The 20,953-nt window shown below is 35.6% G+C and overlaps 1 protein-coding gene across 2 annotated transcripts in view; it reads right to left on the bottom strand.

Annotated features, from left to right (window-relative positions):
• mew (multiple edematous wings) overlaps positions 1 to 20,953 on the bottom strand; it is a 534,082-nt gene that overhangs the window by 310,750 nt on the left and 202,379 nt on the right. The window lies entirely within an intron of this gene.

The following is a 20,953-nucleotide window of genomic DNA, read 5'->3' on the forward strand; positions in this document are numbered from 1 at the left end:
TGCACATTCTCTTAGTAATTAATGTTTAAAAAGTTCGGCATTTTCCCGTTAGATGACTCTGTTCAAAAATGCAGCCGGAGGAAGCAGGCTTGCGTTCGTCTTCCGCGACCGGGTATTTACAATTGCTGTCCGATGCCGACACACCGCGGGTGGTGGAGGATGTCACCAAACACAGTATGAGCGGTTATTTATTGCTGGTCGAAGGAAAGTGGGTGAGAGTGACAGATCTGTAGTTGCCACATTTTTTCTTTTTGTGTTATTTCTAAAGTTTTTTTTTTTTTTTAAAAAAAAGCGCTGTATTAAAACATAATACCTAAGAATTTTGTATACGAGGAAACGATTGCAAAATTGCTAATATATATAAAAAAAAAGTGATCAGTAAGTGATAATAATAATTATCATTATTTACGTATTACGTTTGTCCTACAGACTGCCTAAGTAGGTTTTAAATGACCACATTTGATTTTTTTTTAATTAACTACTGAATCCGTAATGATTTAAAGAAACAAGCAATTGGAATTGTGCAGCCCAAAAAATCATGATTATGACAAAAACACAATAATAAATTCACGCAATGTTCATTTGTAATTTGTACTTGAGCAAATTAAGCCTAATTTATTGTTAGTATATATAGTATTAGATTAGTGTTGCCTCCGAGATGGTAAGTATTTTGTAAATTCGAGATGAGATTAGAAAAAATGACAATTCTCGTCTCATTTTCGAGACTAGAATCGAGACGAGAGATAAATTTCACGAGTCTGGCAGGCAACTCTAGTTTATTCCAGTCTTAGTTCTCAAATTTTGTTTATTGATACATGAATCATAGTATAAAAATCATAAATTGATCAAATGATTGTACTAACACAATGTAGAATATTTATCATTTTTTTTAAAAAGATACGCAAGTCATTAAACCATATACTCCAATGTTAAATATGGTTTGAATGTTATATCACTCCCTTCATGAACCTCTCGTTACGCTCAAGGATTCTGATAACTTCTAGATGAAATTAATACAAGTGAATTTTAAAACTACGGAAGACTCCCAAACCATCTGAATACAATACTCAAACTTCGAAGTAGTCGGCTACATCTACAACTGGTTGTAATAGAGGAATAGTATCAAAGAAAGAACCTGTTCCTGAGTTCATATTAGATCTATATTTATTTATCTATCTATCTATCTATCTATCTATCTATCTATCTATCTATATATATATATATATATATATATATATATATATATATATATATATATATATATATATATATATATATATATATATATATCTATATCTATCTATCTATCTATATATATATATATATATATATATATATATATATATATATATATAGATAGATAGATAGATAGATAGATAGATAGATAGATAGATAGATAGCGATACAGCATCGAAAACAAGAGAGCATAGATGAAAGGATAAAAATCTGAGGAAAGATACTATCAATTCGCCAATGCATATTTTTGGCAGCCATGAGAAATGTGCAGATTACTTCTACACAAGAAAACAATGCCCAAATGAAAAGTGCATTGTTCCTGAGTTGAAAGGAAAAAAAATGAAATGAAATCTTTGAGTTTTACGTCCCACGGTTATGCCGGTGAGGCTAAAGAAGACGGTGATGATGAGTCATGAATGAAATGGTGGAATGAAGAAAGTGGGAGGAAACGGGAGAACCCCGAGAAAACCCACGCACACGGTGTTTGTCCACCACTAAGTTCACTTGGCGGGAGCTGGGATCGAACCCAATACCCCAAGCACCAGAGGTGAACGCTCTACCACTGAGCCACCGCGCCCCCCTGAGTTGAAAGAATGTGGGCTACTTGAAAAAACTAATAATGTAGTAAGGCAGCTGAGTTTACACAGCAGAAGCCTTATTCAAGATGTCGACAGTAACCCAGTAGAGCACTACTACTCTGCAGTGGCAAAGTTCCTTGGAGGGAAACGAATTAATTACTCTGCTGGTCGTTCGTATGCTGGTAGATGTGCTTTTGCAGTAGTACGTCATAATACTGGATTTGCCTTAAGCTTCACAAGAAAATGTATAACAGTAGCCCCAGTGAAACCTCAAAGACCACTAGAAAGAGGAAGATAGAAGCCAGGATTGATTCAGTGGAAAAAAGTGTTGGAAGTCTCTATTTCATGAAAAGAAACCGGATCATGATGAACATTATGGAGCACAAGCTCAAAAACCTGATTTGCCTTCTGCAGATTTCGAGAGAATACAGGGAATTCTTAGATAATCTTAGGAAGTCAGATGATGAACGTAAAAGAATAGAGAGGATGACAGTAGCTCAATATCAAAGTGGCGAATGGCTGGAGCAACGTAGGAAACTTCTTACAGCTTCGTACTTCGGTCGGGTATGTAAGATGTTACCCACAACGAGTTGCAAGTCTTTAGTTAAGGAAATTCTCTACTCTAATTTTGACTGTGACGCTATGGCGTATGGAAGAATGAGCGAAGAAAGAGCGAAAAAGGATTTAGGAAGAAGGTTGGACGTTAGTATTGCTGAATGTGGACTCTTCATCGATGCTGCAGTACCTTTTCTTGGTGGAACTCCTGATGGCCTTATTGGAGAAAATAGTATCGTCGAAGTCAAGAACACTTCAACAGCAGCTTCCTTGACACCCGATGAAGCTACTCGTGCAAAAAAAAAAAAAAAAAAAAAAAAAAAAAAAAAATGTACAGTGTGGAATGTATCGAAAGATGGCCAAATTTGTGGCATTAATAAAAGTCATAATCATTATTATCAAATTCAGGGTCAATTGCATATTACCCAAAGAGATTATTGCATCTACGTAATGTGAACCCCTCTCGGGTTGAAAAATGAAACTATTGAGCGAGACAACACATTCTGGAAAGAAAACATGCTTCCGCAGCTTGAGCGCTTTTATATGAACTGCCTTCCTCCAGAATTAGTAGATCCTCGCCATAGTAGATCCATGCCAATTAGGCACCCTTCTTACATATTAGAAGCCCAGGAAAGAAAGCAGTTGGCCCGTAAGAGACCATCAGAAACAGAGCCATCAACGTTTCAGACTGATTTCAAGACGGTGGAAAATCTGTGGTTTGTGAATTGTAAATTTATGTAGCACAGGTAGTAGCTATTCACATTCTTATATGTCATTTTATTAGGATGAGAATTTTATCTCTTTGTGAGGATTTTGTCTAATTTCTCAATTCCCAGGGAATTCTTACATTTTATTTTCTAATTGAGATATAGAGCATCTTATACTTTACATCTTAAAATTCCGCACTTTATGTTGAACAGTAACTTCCATTTGTAAATTTCTTGCAAGAAATCATTAAAAAAAAAAAAAAAAAAAAAAAGTTCCCTTCTTTTATAAGTAAGGTATTGACACACGGATAAATATTTACCGCAGGATGTAAAGTATAACCTGCTCGATACAAACGATAAGCTTATGTTATTTAGCATTTTACAATTACAATTCAGGAGTTGCCAGCAAAACCTCCAAAACTAGGAACTATACAAGTGTGCGGAAATGAGAAAAAGCATTTTAGAATTGTATACAGGACAAAATATTCAGTGTTCTAACATGAAATTTTGATGGCAGAAGCACAAGATACTCTAAATTTACTGTGTAATTTCTGCGGCGATCCGATGTAGTTTCAAAATGGCGGCGATTTTAAAAAATGATCGCCGTATTTTCAGAGGTTTATACATCATGACCTGTGGTGCTTTTTTACAGAATCGCTAGTCTAATTACGTGCGTTTTTTTTCTTCAGATTTTGGGGTTTTGCCGGCAATCCCTTAATTGTACATTTGAAAAAAAAAATTCTGTATAAAGTATGTTTTATTTATATATTGCACTATACAGTATTTTCTCTATTGTTGCAGTTTCTCAGATACTTCATTTTTTTTTTAAATATGTACTGTATTTTTTGAAACCATATGTTATCACTCAGCATGTACCATGGTATTCAAAAATATGTCGCTTGTCTTATGGACTATGCATAAGAAATGAGATTTTTTGATCACCACTGTACAATGTAGCCATGTATTAGTTATTTCCTTTTGTGTAACTGTATTTATTTGGCTGAGTTATATTGTAGTTATATAATGAAATTCCGGCTGAGTTTATTTGGCTGAGTTATATAATGAAATTCCGGCTGAGTTAATTTTAGCTGGAGGCGAAAAATTGTGGAACAAGATACACAAACTCATTCTCCTTATCTGGAACAAGGAAGAATTGCCACAAGAGTGGAAGGAGTCAATCATTGTTCCAATTCACAAGAAAGGCGACAAAACTGACTGTAATAATTATCGAGGCATTTCTCTTCTGTCAACATCCTATAAAATCCTTTCAAATATTCTGTTAGCAAGATTGACCCCATACGCAGATGAAATTATTGGAGATTATCAGTGCGGATTTAGACGAAATCGATCAACTATCGACCAAATATTTACCATTCGCCAAATACTCGAAAAGAAGTGGGAATACAATACCCCGGTACATCAACTATTTATTGATTTTAGAAAGGCTTACGACTCGGTTAGGAGAGAAACATTATACAACGTTCTTACAGAGCTTGGAATACCGAGAAAGCTAATTAGATTAATTAAGATATGTTTAAGTGAATCCCAAAGTAAAGTCCGGGTAGGAAAATTTTTGTCCACGAGCTTCCACGTCGAAAATGGCTTGAAACAAGGAGATGCGTTGTCGCCATTATTATTTAACTTTGTGCTGGAATACGCCATAAGGAAAATCAAAGATAGCAACCAGGGCCTAGAGTTGAACGGCATTCACCAGGTTATGGCATATGCTGATGATGTAAATTTAATAGGGGATGATAGGAGAACAGTAGAAATAAATGCAGAGATATTATTAAACGCTTGCAGGGACATGGGTTTAGAAGTAAATGCAGAGAAAACTAAATACATGGAAGTGTGTCGGGACCGTAAAACGGCAAATTGTGGAGGCGTTAAAATATTAAATAATACTTTTGATAAAGTGGATACTTTCAAATATTTAGGATCAATATTAACAGACGAAAATCATATTCACGAAGAAATTAAATGTCGACTAAAAGCAGGGAATTCGTGTTACTATTCGGTTCAAAATCTCTTGTCGTCGCGAATTCTGTCGAGGAATTTGAAGCTTAAAATATATAAAACGATAATCATGCCTGTTGTTCTGTATGGTTGCGAAACATGGTCGCTTACTCTGAGGGAAGAACATAGACTGAAAGTATTTGAGAACAGGATCCTGAGAAGAATATTCGGACCCAAGAGGAACGAGAATGGGGAATGGCGGAAGCTCCATAACGAGGAACTACATAGTTTATACGGTTTACCCAACATGTTAGGGTCGTCAAGTCTAGGAGGCTTAGGTGGGCAGGTCATGTAGCTAGAATCGAAGAAAGTAGAAACGCTTTCAAAGTCTTGACTGGTAGACCCATAGGAAAACGACCATTAGGAAGACCTAGGCGCAGATGGGAGGATAATATTAAGATGGATCTCGCAGAGATAGGAATACAAAGTAGAAACTGGATCCAATTAGCTAAGGATAGAAGTCAGTGGAGAGCTTTTGTGAACGCGGCACTGAACCTCCGGGTTCCATAGGCCATAGAGTTAGTTAGTTAGTTAGTATTTATTTGGAACAGAAATGAGTTTTTACGTAATTTATATATTGATTTTCTATAAGTGCTGGGTGGTACGAGCTTTCTTAGATAACGTGGTGAGATTTGACACAGTAAAAGCTGCTTGCTTTACAAGTTCGTTTGGTGCATTATTTAGTCTATTTTGTTTGCCTTTTTGCATTAAACATTATATATCACATGTTTTGCTAACGTGTGCAATACCTCAGAATTACTAACAAATTAAATCCAAAATAAGAGTAGATACCAAATTCTATATTGGGATAGGTTATACAAAAAAAGCCCTTGGATACTTATGTATAACATGAATTTTTAATGAAAATGATCATTTCATAGATGCGGTATGATTACCAATTATTCATTCTGTTAATATTGTGATGTGTACAAATAATAGGGAATTTATTGGCTTTGCTGGTTGTTTTTTTTTATTTTTTTATTTTTTTTAACGATGCTGCTCATTTCATTCAGTAAAGTTTATGTGATGATTTCAGTGTCATAAAGACTTTAAGCTGTAGATGTGAATATTTTATTGTGTTATTTTAGATGGTGAATGAAAACTAAGATAACTTTCTTCTGAAAGAAAAAGGAAAGAAAGAAAAAGAAGTAGATCCTCCCAACTAATCTTTTGTGAATTGAGAAAATGCATAGCAAAATTGGTCGGGATTCGACCCACCCACCTCCTGATTACCGGTAATCAGAAGGTACGTGGTTCGAAACCCGTTCAAGACAGAAATGTTCTAAATGTATTTTCTCAATTCACTATCTACATAAGGTTTCTATGGAAGAAAACATAATGTTTTGTGGTTGAAATATTCCAAGTTCTGAAGGTAGATATAATGTAGTTGACCACCGTAATCTTGCTTTTATTACTCATATCATGTAAATAATATGATAACAACTGTATACTCTCATTAAATTGGAACTTGCACGAGAAAAAAAACTCAAACTATTTAATTAAATCTAAATCTTTGTAATAATGGAGGACCAACTCTGTAAATCAAATTCATATATAAGTTTATTGTCACGTGAAAATTTGTAAAAAGGAGCACAAGGATAAAGATTTTGAAAACGATTATAAATAAATTGTAACATCTTTTAAGCTCATTCTTAGGTCCATATCAGACAAAAAGTGAGCGAGCGATGTTGTAGATTGGTTGCTATTTTTCAAGCTCCAAATTTTGTTACTGAGAAGAACACATACACGAACTACCCCCAGTAATCCGTGAGGTTTTATTTTTATTTTTTTAATGTTTTATCTGTAATGGCATAAAAGGAAATATGTAATGATATATTTTTCTTATTTTTTTTTTTTTAAATATTGTTTTTCAGGCTGAAATCATATCTTTAAAATGATTTGTCGCTCTGTTGCACGTTCCAGACCTCCAGAGTGGCATAGTTGTCACTTTGTCTTTGTCAATCACGCGCTTTCTCGTTTTGTCTGACATTCGCCTTAGTCCTACGATTTAGTTTCGTGATCCATTTACATGGAGGAACAGATCTATAAAGAGAAGAAAACAAAGGGTGATTTTCAGTTTACTCTTACTATTGATTTGCAAATAATATGTGATTACACAAATCGTGCACATTAGGATAGCCACATGGATCAGGATTTGAAGTAAGGATGCACAGGTTCGAATTTGAGTTACGAAACAAGGTGCTGATTTTAATTTCGGAGTCTGGAGCGGTTCGATCTTGGTCGCGATCCAGGAATTCAAAGCATATTCAAAAAGTTATTTTAATAACTTGAACGTGTTTCTTTATTTTAGTAACATCGCGTTGCGAAGCCCGAATACTACTTCACTTCTACCAACCCTTTGTTGTTATATATAGTCTGGAGGAAATTCATCGAAACAAAAAAATTCAGTATGTCAGATCACTGGCGCAAGGGCATGTCCCCTCCAATCTTGGAACTGGGGGGGACTGTCGCCTTAATAATCCGATTTGAAATGTGGTTTTGGGGGAGAAATGTGATGATTTGTGTCCGATCGTCACAAAGGAAAGTGAGATGAAACTGATGTCCCCCCACAATAAGCCTCAAAATCGCTTAAAAAACAAACAAACAAACAAAAAAGGTTATGGGAACGGTCTTACCCTCCCCCCTGAATGTTGAAGACAGATTTGCGCTGCTGTGTCAATGTTTCTTGAGTGTTTCTTCCTAAATTGCGGGTGCTGAATCGGAATTTCCCTGTTATACAAATGTACACCTTGAGCATTTTCAGTAATTCAAGATGACGCCTGTAGAAGTGATGATAATGTTTCTGAAATATTTTATCAATATGGCTACCGAATTATGTTGTTTTTTTTTGGGGGGGGGGTTCCAACAAGAATGTAAAAACGTGTATGAAATTGATGAAAAACAAGATATCCAAAATGGAAAATTCAGATTCAGGACCCTCAAGCTAGGTACACTCATGTCTAAAATGATTGTCGCATATCTATAACTGTCTTCTTGTAAGAATAAAATTTGATAATGATTTTGGAGGCTACTTTTAATACTGATGCTATGTGAATAAGGGAAATGTATATTTGTGGTAAATTTCATAGGAAAAGAATTACAAGTACGATAATTGGAATGAGTAAAACAAAACGTTGCTAAATGGACAAGAAAGTTTTATTTTTGTTTTATTGTTTTTTTGACATGAAATTTGCCACATACATGTCTTTGCCGATTATATACATACTAACATTATAAGAAATACCGGGCGAATTCGTTATCAAACTATATTCCTTCAACAATCAACAACAAATTTATAGATATGCGACAATATTTTGGACATGAGTGTACATACTTAGGTATAGTGTAATTTTGGGTTAGGTCTTGACGTTTTTTCCTGACACAACAGCTTAGTAGAACAGGCTTTCCGTGACGATTTGCAAGCATCAGAATCCCGGCCGTTTGCGCTTATAGGTCTCCTGATCCGAGGCTATACAGAGACGAGACCTACAGTTTGAAGTGGAACCGAACCATTACTTGGGTATTCATCCGAAGCGTTGGACTTCCAGCAGGGTTTAAACCTGCGACCACATACGTCGAAAGGAGGCGAGAGTTTCCGGTCTCAATCCGTGGATATAACGTCGAGGTAATGACCAAATATAGTGCTGAGACGCTGTTTATTTTCTCGCGCGGCTTGTGCTTGGAAGTCCTTGGTTTGATCCAGAGTAGCTCGTTGTGAGAATCATAGCGCCTGGTTTTAGTTACATTTCGTTAGTACAAGTGAAGAAAAAAAGTATTAAAATACTAAGTATTTATTTTTCACAGAGTATAGCGAAATAGTCGACTTGCACAGCATTTGTGTTTTTTGTTCTTACGATAACTGCCGCACACGAGTACCAATTCGAATTAAACTTTCACACATTCCTTATTATGGTTCAAAGTATAAGTCAAGTTTGTTGGGGAAGAGAATCGTACAAGGGTAGGAGGTGAAAACGCCTCTAGAAGTGCAAAGATGTAGAAAAATGAAGGTAACTCATATTAAAAATGAATTTAATGACTATTTTCTGTTATAAGAGCTTCATAAATGTGCAAACATACTATATATGGCTTCCGAAAATGGATTCCAGAACTATATATGGTTTCGGAAAAGAAATAATCACGTCTTTCAATTGCTGTTCAATCTCAAACGAGAAGCAGCATTTGTTGAAAGAAAAATAGTTGCACCAACATGAACGAGAAAAAAAAATCTGGCGACGAGAATGAATTCAATCTTAAAATATGTAGAAATAATAACGGATCGCCATTCTTTTGAATTGATTTTGAACTTAACATCCTCTTTAGCAGCGAGGCTATATGAGACGTGGACCTACTGATTAACGTGTAATCCGAACCACATGAGCTCCCACCGGAAATCGAACCCGAGTCTCACACGCCAAATGCGCGTATGCTAACTTCTTAGCCACGAAGGAGTTCTCGCTACTCTTTGTACATGAGTGAAAAAAAGGATAAATGCACGTAGTTTATTCTTTGGTTTGGGTGTGACGTACTGAATATAAGAAATATGAAATACTGACGCGGAACTCTTTGAAATTGACGATTTATTACTTTTGTTTTCCACGAGCTGTCAACAAATTGGACAGTGAGGCATATAATTGACATGCGACATTTCTTTTCAAATGTAATGTAATGTGTTTTTATATGCCTGAAGATAACGAGATAAATTGATTGGGAAATCCATTAATGAGATATTGGATTTCAAAATTATTATTATTTTCATTTTCTAACATGAAATTGGCAAAACGAAACAAATACGCATTCTCTTCTGTGTTCAAATCGAAAGCAGGAAAAAAAAAATACATGCCATCTTTCCAAAGCGAGCCCAAGTAAGTTTTTTTTTCCGCATCAAAGCTTCCTGGTCACCACGGCCTTCTCTCTCTTTTGAGGGTCATGGCTCACCCCCGAAAGAATGGTTAGCAGATACTCCTCCTGTAAGGGCACCCTGCTGCGTTCAAGAAGGGGTGGAGAGAAGCAGCCAAGACATATTCCATATACCTGGAGCTTCTGCCTTCCGCCACAAGGCGCTGTTTGACAGTTCCAAAAGAACAAGAAAGCTAGAATGTAGAATCTGAATCATGCTCCAGTCCACTCTTAGTACTAGGCTAGTCGAGCAAGCGTTACCCCCCACAGCGAATGCGGCCTAAGTGGCTATACGGTAATTTTAGTTTCACCAGAGTTGTAAATCATACTATGAGCCAGTCAGGGTTTCCAGGCCTCTTTATATACAAGTGTGCAGGCGGGACATAGAGCCCGGTTCCTCTATTTACACCTAGCATTCTTTTCCTTTGCTTCAAGAGAGCTTGATTTCTCCTGTATACCAGCGTTTGTGTGCAAAGATTTATATATACATATATTTGTGTGAGATGTATATAAAATCAGGGGAGGCTTTAGTTTTCCCAGTATATCGTCTTTTTTTCTTTTTTTCCCTTCTGTTTCTCGTTATTATTGGTATTATTACTGTTATTATTATTATTATTATTATTATTATTATTATTATTATTATTATTATTATTATTATTATTATTATTATTATTATTATTATTATTATTATTCGTTAAATAGTTTGGTTTATGCCGATGTGGCCACACGCGTGGTTGTTTCACTATAAGTGTGGTTATTGTTTCTGTTGTTTCGTTATTTTGTTGTTGTTCTTTCTGTTTTCTTCATTATGTTTCGTCTTCCGTGTCTTGGTATTGTTTTCTGTTATAATTGTTGTTTCACTTGCTTTTAATTCTTGTTTGTTTCATCTTTTGGTTCAATCTTTCGGTCCTTCTTTATATACAAGTGTGCAGGCGGGACATAGAGCCCGGTTCCTCTATTTACACCTAGCATTCTTTTCCTTTGCTTCAAGAGAGCTTGGTTTCTCCTTTATACCAGCGTTTGTGTGCAAAGATTTATATATACATATATTTGTGTGAGATGTATATAAAATCAGGGGAGGCTTTAGTTTTCCCCAGTATATCGTCTTTTTTTCTTTCCCTTTTTTCCTTCTGTTTCTCGTTATTATTGGTATTATTACTGTTATTATTATTATTATTATTATTATTATTATTATTATTATTATTATTATTATTATTATTATTATTATTCGTTAAATAGTTTGGTTTATGCCGATGTGGCCACACGCGTGGTTGTTTCAAACTGTCAATCAAGTGTATCACGAGAATTTACCCTATTGTGTTACATAGATTTTTCTGTGATTAGCTAACTTTTCGGAATTTCCTTCAATTTTTGTGAATTTTCTTTTGTTATACACACACATACATTATAATAGCAGAGTTCCAATCTCTGCACAAAGCGTCTTCCAAGCAGCTGTTTCTTGCTACAATCCCCTTGCCTGGCAACACGTCTTTCCTTTCTGTCATTCCTTTTGAAATCTTTTAAACAGCAGGCGGTCTATTGTTCCGACCCGCACCAAATACGCTGGAGCCGGCGTTTTCTCAGCGATTTTATTGCTTTCGCGTTCATGTTTAGCCGCTCAGATTTAAATACATGGTCAGCGTATTTCAAGCTTACGCATGAGCAATAAATGCGCTTTGCGATCGCTACAAATAGCCGGGGTCTTAAGCCTCTTAGTGCTATTTTAGCTACAGTGGTTATACAGTCAAGGGCGCCGATTTCTCTGTAACTTTGGGGGAGCATTCATAAAAAATACATATAACAAAACATACAGAGGGACCCACATTAGCTTTGGGGGGCCGGGCCCCCCCAAGATCGGCGCCCTTGTATACAGTACATACATTGATTACAATACCGTATGTAAGGCTACTTACATTTTATGTTTCTGAAGAACCTGCTCTTATACTAAATTACACTGTTCTGTAACTCATATAAACTTAAACTTGTATAGGCCTAAGGGAAATTAAAAATAAAGATATGCATGACAAACAATTACATATGAATGAACTTTTGTAAAAATACTGACTTCACACAACGCCGACGGACAACCCTATTATTTTGTTAGCGCTAGCGCTAAGACAAAATGTAAAAAGCTTCTAGGGATCGCGTTCGGATTTTTGACGTTCCGATTATTGACGTCCTACTGTATCTATTTCTATTTAATTTATTTATTTACATTTTAAGTGTTTTTCTGCGATACAATGAAAATAACATAATGCTTAATTGATCATAATAAGTACTAAAGTAAAACAAAATGAGAAAAAGGACAACAAGTAAAGTTTTTAAACAAAAACTGCTTACAACAAACGCGCGATAGCACTCTGAGTGGATGGAATTATGAGTACAGACGTGTGTGTTCGTTTTTTTTTTTTTTTTTTTGATAACTCTTCGTTCAGGATATTTGAGTCCTGGGTGGGGGAGCTGCTCGGGGAAATATAATGGTCTGTCACACTTTCTAACTTTCCACAAAACTGGAAAAAGAAAATTCAAAGTAATGACACGTATCAAACAAGATTCTTCTGCGATGTGCATGTACACTCATGTCCAAAATTATTGTCGCATGTCTATAAATATGTTGTTGTAGGAATATAATTTGATAACAAATAACCTGGTATTTCTTATAATGTTAGTATCTGTATAATATCTGTATAATTGGCAAAGACATATATGTGGCAAATTTCATCTCGAAAGAGCAGTAAATAAGAACAATAAAACTTTCTTGTCCATTTAGCAACATATTGTTTTACTCACTCTAATTTTCGAATTTATAATTATTTTCCTATGACATTTACGACACATATACATTTCCCAATTATACACATAGTATCAGTATTAAAAGTACTCTGCAAAATCATTATCAAATTATATTTTTACAAGAAGACAGTCATAGAATGCGACAATCATTTTGGACATGAGTGTACATTTAAGGAATTAAATTACTTACATACTGTTCTCTGGTTCATTCCCAAGTCATTCCACCCAATAACTAAATTTCACCATTATGCGCGCCCAAGCTGCTAGTATAACAAATGTCGGGCGTTGCTCTTTCTTTGTTTTTAACAAAACTAAGTCAACCGAGTGATTACAATTGCAGAAATACCTATTGTCACTCGGGAGCAATTTTAATTAGAAACAGCTGAATGGCTGAAAACAGACATGTTTAGCCAGCCAGGGTTCGGATGAGACCTCTTCTAGTTTTCAGTTTTTAACACTTCATTTAGAAGATTACAGTACCGACATAAAGTTAGGGGGAAATAGATTTTTTTTCGGCAACTGGGGATATATTTAGTTCTCGATGTGTGTAATTCAAGAAGTCGTCAAGTTGAGTAAACTGACGGCAAAGAGACAAAAGATGTAGAGCATTAGATTCAATTGGTGGGGATCGAAGAAATCCTCTTCTCGAATTTGAGTGGACAGGCTTGCTATATGAACTGATGATATGAAAGGTGGAAATTCATGACGATCTTGCAACATTATCGTTTTATCATTAGATTGTTGTATAGAAAATTACACACGATAGTTTAAACTATTAAAGAGGACACGTTAAAATATAAGAGATACTAGATGGTATTTTTTTTTAAAGTTTGATTTTGAAAATTAAGTTTAGACATTTATTTAAAATTTGACAAGTTTGTTAAGTCCAAACCCAAACTTCAATAACCTATGACTCAGGAACCAAAGGTTTCCACGTTACGAAATTTGAAATGGTGGTAGATCTTGATGAGTTGATATGGTATATTAAATATTATGGTGTAAAGGTTTGGTTCCTGAGTTATTTTGCGTCAAATTCACGATTTGGACTTATTTAAAACATAAGTCGTAACCTTGATGGTCAATAATTTGGCCTCAGTAGTTGCATCCTTATTGGTATGCAACCGTGTACATCATATTGCATCGGTTTGTGGGAATATTATTGGTGAATCGGCAATGATTTTCATGTTCTTGATGCTAATCCTTACATTTCCGATGCTTTGAAATTATGTTTACTTAGTATCAGTGCATTTCTGGGTTATTTTCGTTACGTGTTTCCACACATGTGAATCACCCTGCTTCATCTGTTGTTCTCCAGATGTCTTTCTAGATCATTTGAGAACAAATTCGCTACACTTAATACTCAGAACCTCACTGTTGGCCAGGATCCGTACCTGGCGATTATGCAACCACACACAACGGGCATGAAGGTGTCCGTCATTTTGTATTTGTTCGAGATATCGACTGAATACAAACGAATTATTGTTACCTGGTAGAAACCCTATCAATTCATATCCATTTAAACCAATTTTCATTTGGCAGATTATCCGGGATTCCCTACGTTCCTTTGGGGAATCCCTTGCGCGTGCATGGTAGGATTGTGAAACATGCAAAATTCAATACAGTAGGTATGACTTCTTCAGTGAATTTTTTACCCGTTCTCTTTACGTTGGATAGTTTCCGAACTATTGGAGTCCGAAAGTCATTTTCCCACGCTTTCGGCACCTTGTAGAACCGAAACTATGTCCGATAGCCGAAAGTTCAAGAGAACTTTTTTCTTGTCTCAGTGGCAGCAGTCACCTCGCAAGAGTTGTAACACTTATTTTTCAATACCCGATATATATATATATATATATATATATATATATATATATATATATATATATATATATATATATATATATATATATATATATATATTATTTACATTGGGACAGAAAGAGAGGGCTCTTTTTCCAGGAATTCTGAAAACCCTGTCCATCCCTCTAAACCTTCCGCTAACTAGTCTCCGCGACACGTGGTAGAGATTTATGATACCTTCTGGCTAAAAACCAATGTTGCCTCAATTCCTTTTTCCTAGTTGATTTTTTTTAAAATTTTTGTTCTTAACTGAGAATAGGAAGGAAAGCTTTCTCCTTATTTTGCCGGACTTTTAACTACACAAGTGGATCGGAGGTACGGCAACACTGAGAGCAGTGACAGCTTACACGCTCGCGAGGACTAACCGAGAATTGTGGAGGTGAAAAGAAGCAGTGGTCGGGGAAAGAGCCCTTTAAAGCTGTCCCGATGTATATATATATATATATAGTGCATATATATAGTATATATATATATATATATATATATATATATATATATATATATATATATATATATATATATATATATATATATATATATAGTGCATGTGTGCATTTTAAACGCTTAAAAGTTGTAGGGAAAAGGAAACAAAATATGTACCGGTATTTAATCAATTGTAAGTGAAAAATGAAATATATCTGTTTACAACTCACTGTTATGCCGTGTAGCCTGTACCGTAAAACATTATTAATGAAAGTGAATGATTATGAAGTGATTTAGTGGAACAAAAAAAAAAAAAAAAAAAAGCCGGAAAAAGCCCGAGATAAACCGTGGAAACGACACTGACCAGACAAGCTAATATGGTCTGATAACCAGAGATCCCTTCCAATAGTCTGCCACTGAGTGATTTTGTCCTCATTCTTTGATTTTAAATAATATCGTCATTTCGCAATCAAGTCAATTCATGGCCCGACTTATAAATTATTTTCATTTATACATGCTAATTACTGCCTCAATGTGATATTTTTTTAAAAAAAATAATAAATAGGCAATAGTGTTGTCCACGATGCAGGGGAAATACCTTCTCGTCTCGAAAATGAGACGGATGTCGTGACGACAAGTAGATTTTCAAATTTGAGACGAGTCGTAAATTTTCTGTAGTTTCGTGGGCTATAATAGTTCGTCCAAGTTTTAGGTCTCAAACAATGTTTATTGTTACATGATTCGTAATATAGAAACTGTAAGTTCATGGAGTGATTATACGAACAAAATGAAGAGCATTAATAAACGTTTGAAGATATGGAAGTCACTATACAATATATTGTAATAATAAACATATTTAAGTGTTGTAACATTTTACTCCTTGAGGAGTTCTCGCGCGGCGGAAGGCTATTGATCAATTCTTTATTAAATTAAGAAACCAACAGAGCATACATTTTCTACATAAATTACAAAACGAGACAAGAAAAATCGAGACTAGACGAGAAAAAAATCCGAAAATCGAGACGAGACAACAGTTCTACGATGGGTCTCGTGACGAGAAGAGAAGACGAGAAAATGTTATTTTCTGTTGGCCCATTTATGAGCAACATCAATTGACAAACATATTGTCTATTCGTAAATATGTCATCTAACAATACAAAGCGCACATGACCTCCTCAACCTCACGAACTGATCGTGAGCTTATTGAGCGTGATGTCAAGATGACGATGTAAATATAAGGTCGTGTGAGTAATGTCAAAAGGATGTTCTAAGTGTGAGGTCGAATGTGATAGATGTTAATGTTGGCGTATGAAGTTAAGTTATCGTGTGCTCGAAAAGGTTTGTGAGCGTGATGTCGATTGTCGAAGTGATGTGAGTGTAAGGATGAGTGAGTGTAAAGTCGCTCGAAAGGGTGTTGTGAGTGTGATTTTCTAGTTACCCTGTGTGTTGAAATCATGATGCTGAGTAAGCGTAATGTAGAAATGATATTATGACTTAATGCTTGAGAGGTCGAGTAAGTGTAATGTCAGATTAATTAGGTAAGTATAAAATTAGTAGTATTGGCACGAAAAGTACGAAAAATAAGATTTTCACGTCTTGTCTGGTGAAAGTGTCGTCTTGTCTCGACTCTCAAAGATTTTTTCACGTCTAGTCTCCATTCTAGATAAACTTTTCTCGTTCTCGTAAACTTATACATAAACTTTATCCAGCTCATTCCTGGCTAACGGTAAGCGAACGCGCCTTTGGCGTGGGAGATCAGGGTTAGATTCCCTGCGGAAGTTCATTTGGTTCGGATTCCACGTTAATCAGTAGGTTCCATCTCGTATAGCCTCGCTGCTGAAAGCGAAGTTAAACTCAAACTCAACTAAATTTTATGGCCTGATTTTGTTTCTTAATTTCATCTAGAAGTTAGCAGAATTTTTCCTTGTTAGAGAGGTTCACGTTCAGAAAGGGTACATGTATCTAGGTAACAACATTTAAGCCATATTTATTATTAAAGTATATTATATAAGACATGTGATTGTTTATGTACAGCAAATTATGGATACGTTAAAATATTAAATAATACTTTTGATAAAGTGGACACTATCAAATATTTAGGATTAATATTAACAGACGAAAATGATATTCACGAAGAAATTAAATGTCGACTAAAAGCAGGGAATTCGTGTTACTATTCGGTTTAAAATCTCTTGTCGTCGCAAATTCTGTCGAGGAATTTGAAGCTTAAAATATATACAACGATAACCATGCCCGTTGTTCTGTATGGTTGCGAAACATGGTCGCTTACTCTGAGGGAAGAACATAGACTGAACGTATTTGAGAACAAGATCCTAAGAAGAATATTCGGACCCAAGAGGAACGGGAATGGGGAATGGCGGAAACTTCATAACGAGGAACTACATAATTTATACGGTTTACCCAGCATTGTTAGGGTCATCAAGTCTAGGAGGCTTAGGTGGGCAGGTTATGTAGCTAGGATGGAAGAAAGTAGAAACGCTTTCAAAGTCTTGACTGGAAGACTAATCGGAAACTGACCATTAGGAAGACCTAGGCGCAGATGGGAGGACAATATTAAGATGGATCTCGCAGAGACAGGAATACAAAGTAGAAATTGGATCCAATTGGCTAAGGATGAAAGTCTGTGGGGAGCTTTTGTGAATGCGGTTTTGAACCTCCGGGTTCCATAGGCCATAGAGTTAGTTAGTTAATCGTCGAAACAAGCTAGGTTCAGAAGCGGTCCTGTTTCCTGCAGTTTATTCACTAACGACCATGTTATGTTCCTGTCTGGGGCAGAACGTGAGGCAAAGTTGCGTGTAAATGCCCTTTGCGTAGCAACAAAAGATCCCGTTCTCCAAAAACTTTTTAACGATAATTGCTCCAAAAAATGCATTATTGTAATTGTGTCCTGATCATATTGATACAGTAGCAAAGCATAATTCTCAGTACAACAGCCCAGTTTCCTGTTTCTTATTGACCGTCGCGAGGTTGCTATCTAACAAAGAAACTCAAGTCTCCACACCGCACCTCACCTAATTCCAATTTGGTACAGTGGCGAATATTTGCTGTTCTTCTAGAGGCGTGGACGATATTACCCCAAATGAATTTAAACCAGTAAACATAGTTCCATAAATCTCCCAACGTTCCTCGATCATTTGCCACAAACCGCATGAAAATCGGACTTCAGTTAGAAATTCTAGACCCAAATGAAATCCGTGAGTTTTAAAAGAATCACCTTGTATATGTTCTATGATGTACTATAGGAAAGGTGTTGTTAGTTGTTCCTATAACTATTCTCTGAACTTATAGTTGTAATTGTTTTATTTCTGACAAAAAGTGTCAGCTTCATTGTGTGATGAAAAGTAGTTTATAGTAGGGCTAATACCCTGCAAAAGATATGAAAGAGGTATTGGACTCAAGGGGAAAAAATAAATTGGCTTTTCTTGAAGTAGGTAATAACATTTTATTCTTTACATTTTATGGTTTTCGATTTCACAATATGAAGTGTCGTAAATTATCGTAAATGGTATCAATATGTACTACACCGAATCTACCTTACACCTAAATTTCCCCACACCGAGTTTTCTGTACACACCGAATTTTTCTACACCGAGTTTTCTTACACCGAATTTTCCGAGACCCAAATTTGGTTGCTCCTCTTACTCTATCATTCATCAGTCTGTCTCTTCTTGTTCAACCACACGTTCACCGCAACATTCTTATTTCAGTAACATTCTATTTGTTTTCCTGTGCCTTTATTAATCAAGTTTTTGCTCCTATATCATTGCTGGCATAACCACTGTTTTATAAACCATCCCTTTGTTCTTTAATGTGATTCTGCAGTCACACGAAACGATTTCGACATCCCTTTTGCATCCTGTGCGTTATTGCCAAATTTCAATCAAAATTCTTGGAAACAGTTGAACCTAATTAAAAAAGTAACTTCATTAAATTGTTCTTCTCGTAATATTTACTTCCAAATTTCCTTCTCCGTTTAAGGAGAATTCTGTTTTCTTTCTACTAATTTGAGGCTTCTATCTTCAAAAAGACTTCTTCCTATTCACTTCCCTTTCAACAGTAAGACTTGCAAATCTAAAATTGAGACAAGTTTGTTTATTACGTTGGTTGGATTTGAGTTTAAAGCTCGTTTCAGCATCAAGGTTATATGAAATGAAACGAAATCTTTGTTTTACGTCCCACGATTATGCCGGTGAGGCTAAAGGAGACGGTGATGATGAAAATGAAGTAAATAGTAGAATGAAGAAAGTGGGAGGAAACGGGAGAACCCCGAGAAAACCCACGCACACGGTGTTTGTCCACCATAAAGTTCACTTGGGGCGAGCGGGAATCGAACCAAGGACCCCATGCACCAGGGGTAAATACCACTGAGCCAACGCGGACTCCCAAGGCTATATGAGACATGGACTTAAATTTTAAGGTGGAATCCGAACCGTCATAATGCTTCCAATTTCAACACTTTCCACCTGATATTGAACCCCAGATTCCGTGTATCAAAAGTGCTATCTCAAACTCACATGCCGTGAAACCACGGAGCTTTCTAGCAGGTGTGAACATCCTATCAGCATATTATATTCCTAATGAGGGGATCTTCTCAAAAATTAAATGTAGTGTTGTTTTCTGACCAAAATCAGTAGTATGCAGGAAAATTTGCATATACTCTAATGTATGCAAAACACATTAAAGTGGCGAGAACAAAATCTTACAGTTATAAAAATTGTCATAAAGATAATTGGTTATTTCTACAGATCTATAATAGAGACATAGGTATAGCTCCCGGCAAAGAGGATCAAATATATGCAGTTGCCCCTTCCTCCCGGGAATTTCGATGGGTGTTAGTTCTTGTAAATACATGTCAAATAATACTAATCTTTTCTCGCATACTATATAATATTTAATATATTTTATATTTAATACTACTGTATTATAGTTTGTTTACTGTAGTTAATGAGGATAATGCTTAATAAATGTTATATTGTATAGTGTATTATGTGAACGCATATACGTGTGCATTTGAATGCAGTATGTGTGTGCATTCGTGACTGTGCTTGGGTGTCAGTCTTTGCCCCTTCCCTTGGAATCGATCCTTTGCCACCCCTTGGAAGAAAGCCCTGCAGGCGTCCCTGCGTATAAAAGTATAAATTTTAAGATTTAGAAATTAAAAGTGAGAATGAAAGTATGAAACAAATAAGTTCTATAAAGTATGGCATACACAAGATATGTAGTTGAACATTCAAGGGAATTTCAACCTTATGCATTAAATTTAAAATACTTTCAGTACACCAGTGAAAACGAAAAATAAGTCTATCTACACAGCTAAATAAGCATTTTTTTTAATAACGGTAAGACTTTATAAACTTTCTCCACCACATAGACCTTCATATTACCAACCACCGGAGCGAGAAGCAGAAAATGGACAAAAAGTGGCTTATTATATTCTGCCATCTTCATATCTTATGTCTATATACAAAGCTGAATATTTGTTTGTTTATTTATATATTTTTCCGCTATAGAAATTCATATCACTGGCTGAGGATAATCCTAGGCAGTGCTTTTATTGACGCAATGAAAGGTGCCGGTAATCATCATAAAAAAATGTAGTTCTCATTCTGATTGATTGCGAGGATAAAATTTAAACAAGTGGGAGGAATTATGGATACTGTCATTTAATGATCGTATTACGTATTTGAATGTTTATAATATATTCTTGTTTCCATCTTCAAATAAATTCAATTTTTTTGAAAAAAATATATAGGTTAGGTAAATACAAAATAAAGAAGGTACTGACGCTTCGCATTGTACAAGCGAGCGGATTTTTGACATTTTCATTGTCTTACCTTTCATCAATTGCGTATTGCATTATTTAGCTTCAAT

Source organism: Thermobia domestica, chromosome 15, assembly GCF_964235325.1.
Source record: "Thermobia domestica chromosome 15, izTheDome1.hap1.1, whole genome shotgun sequence".
Taxonomy (NCBI): Eukaryota; Metazoa; Arthropoda; class Insecta; order Zygentoma; family Lepismatidae; genus Thermobia; species Thermobia domestica.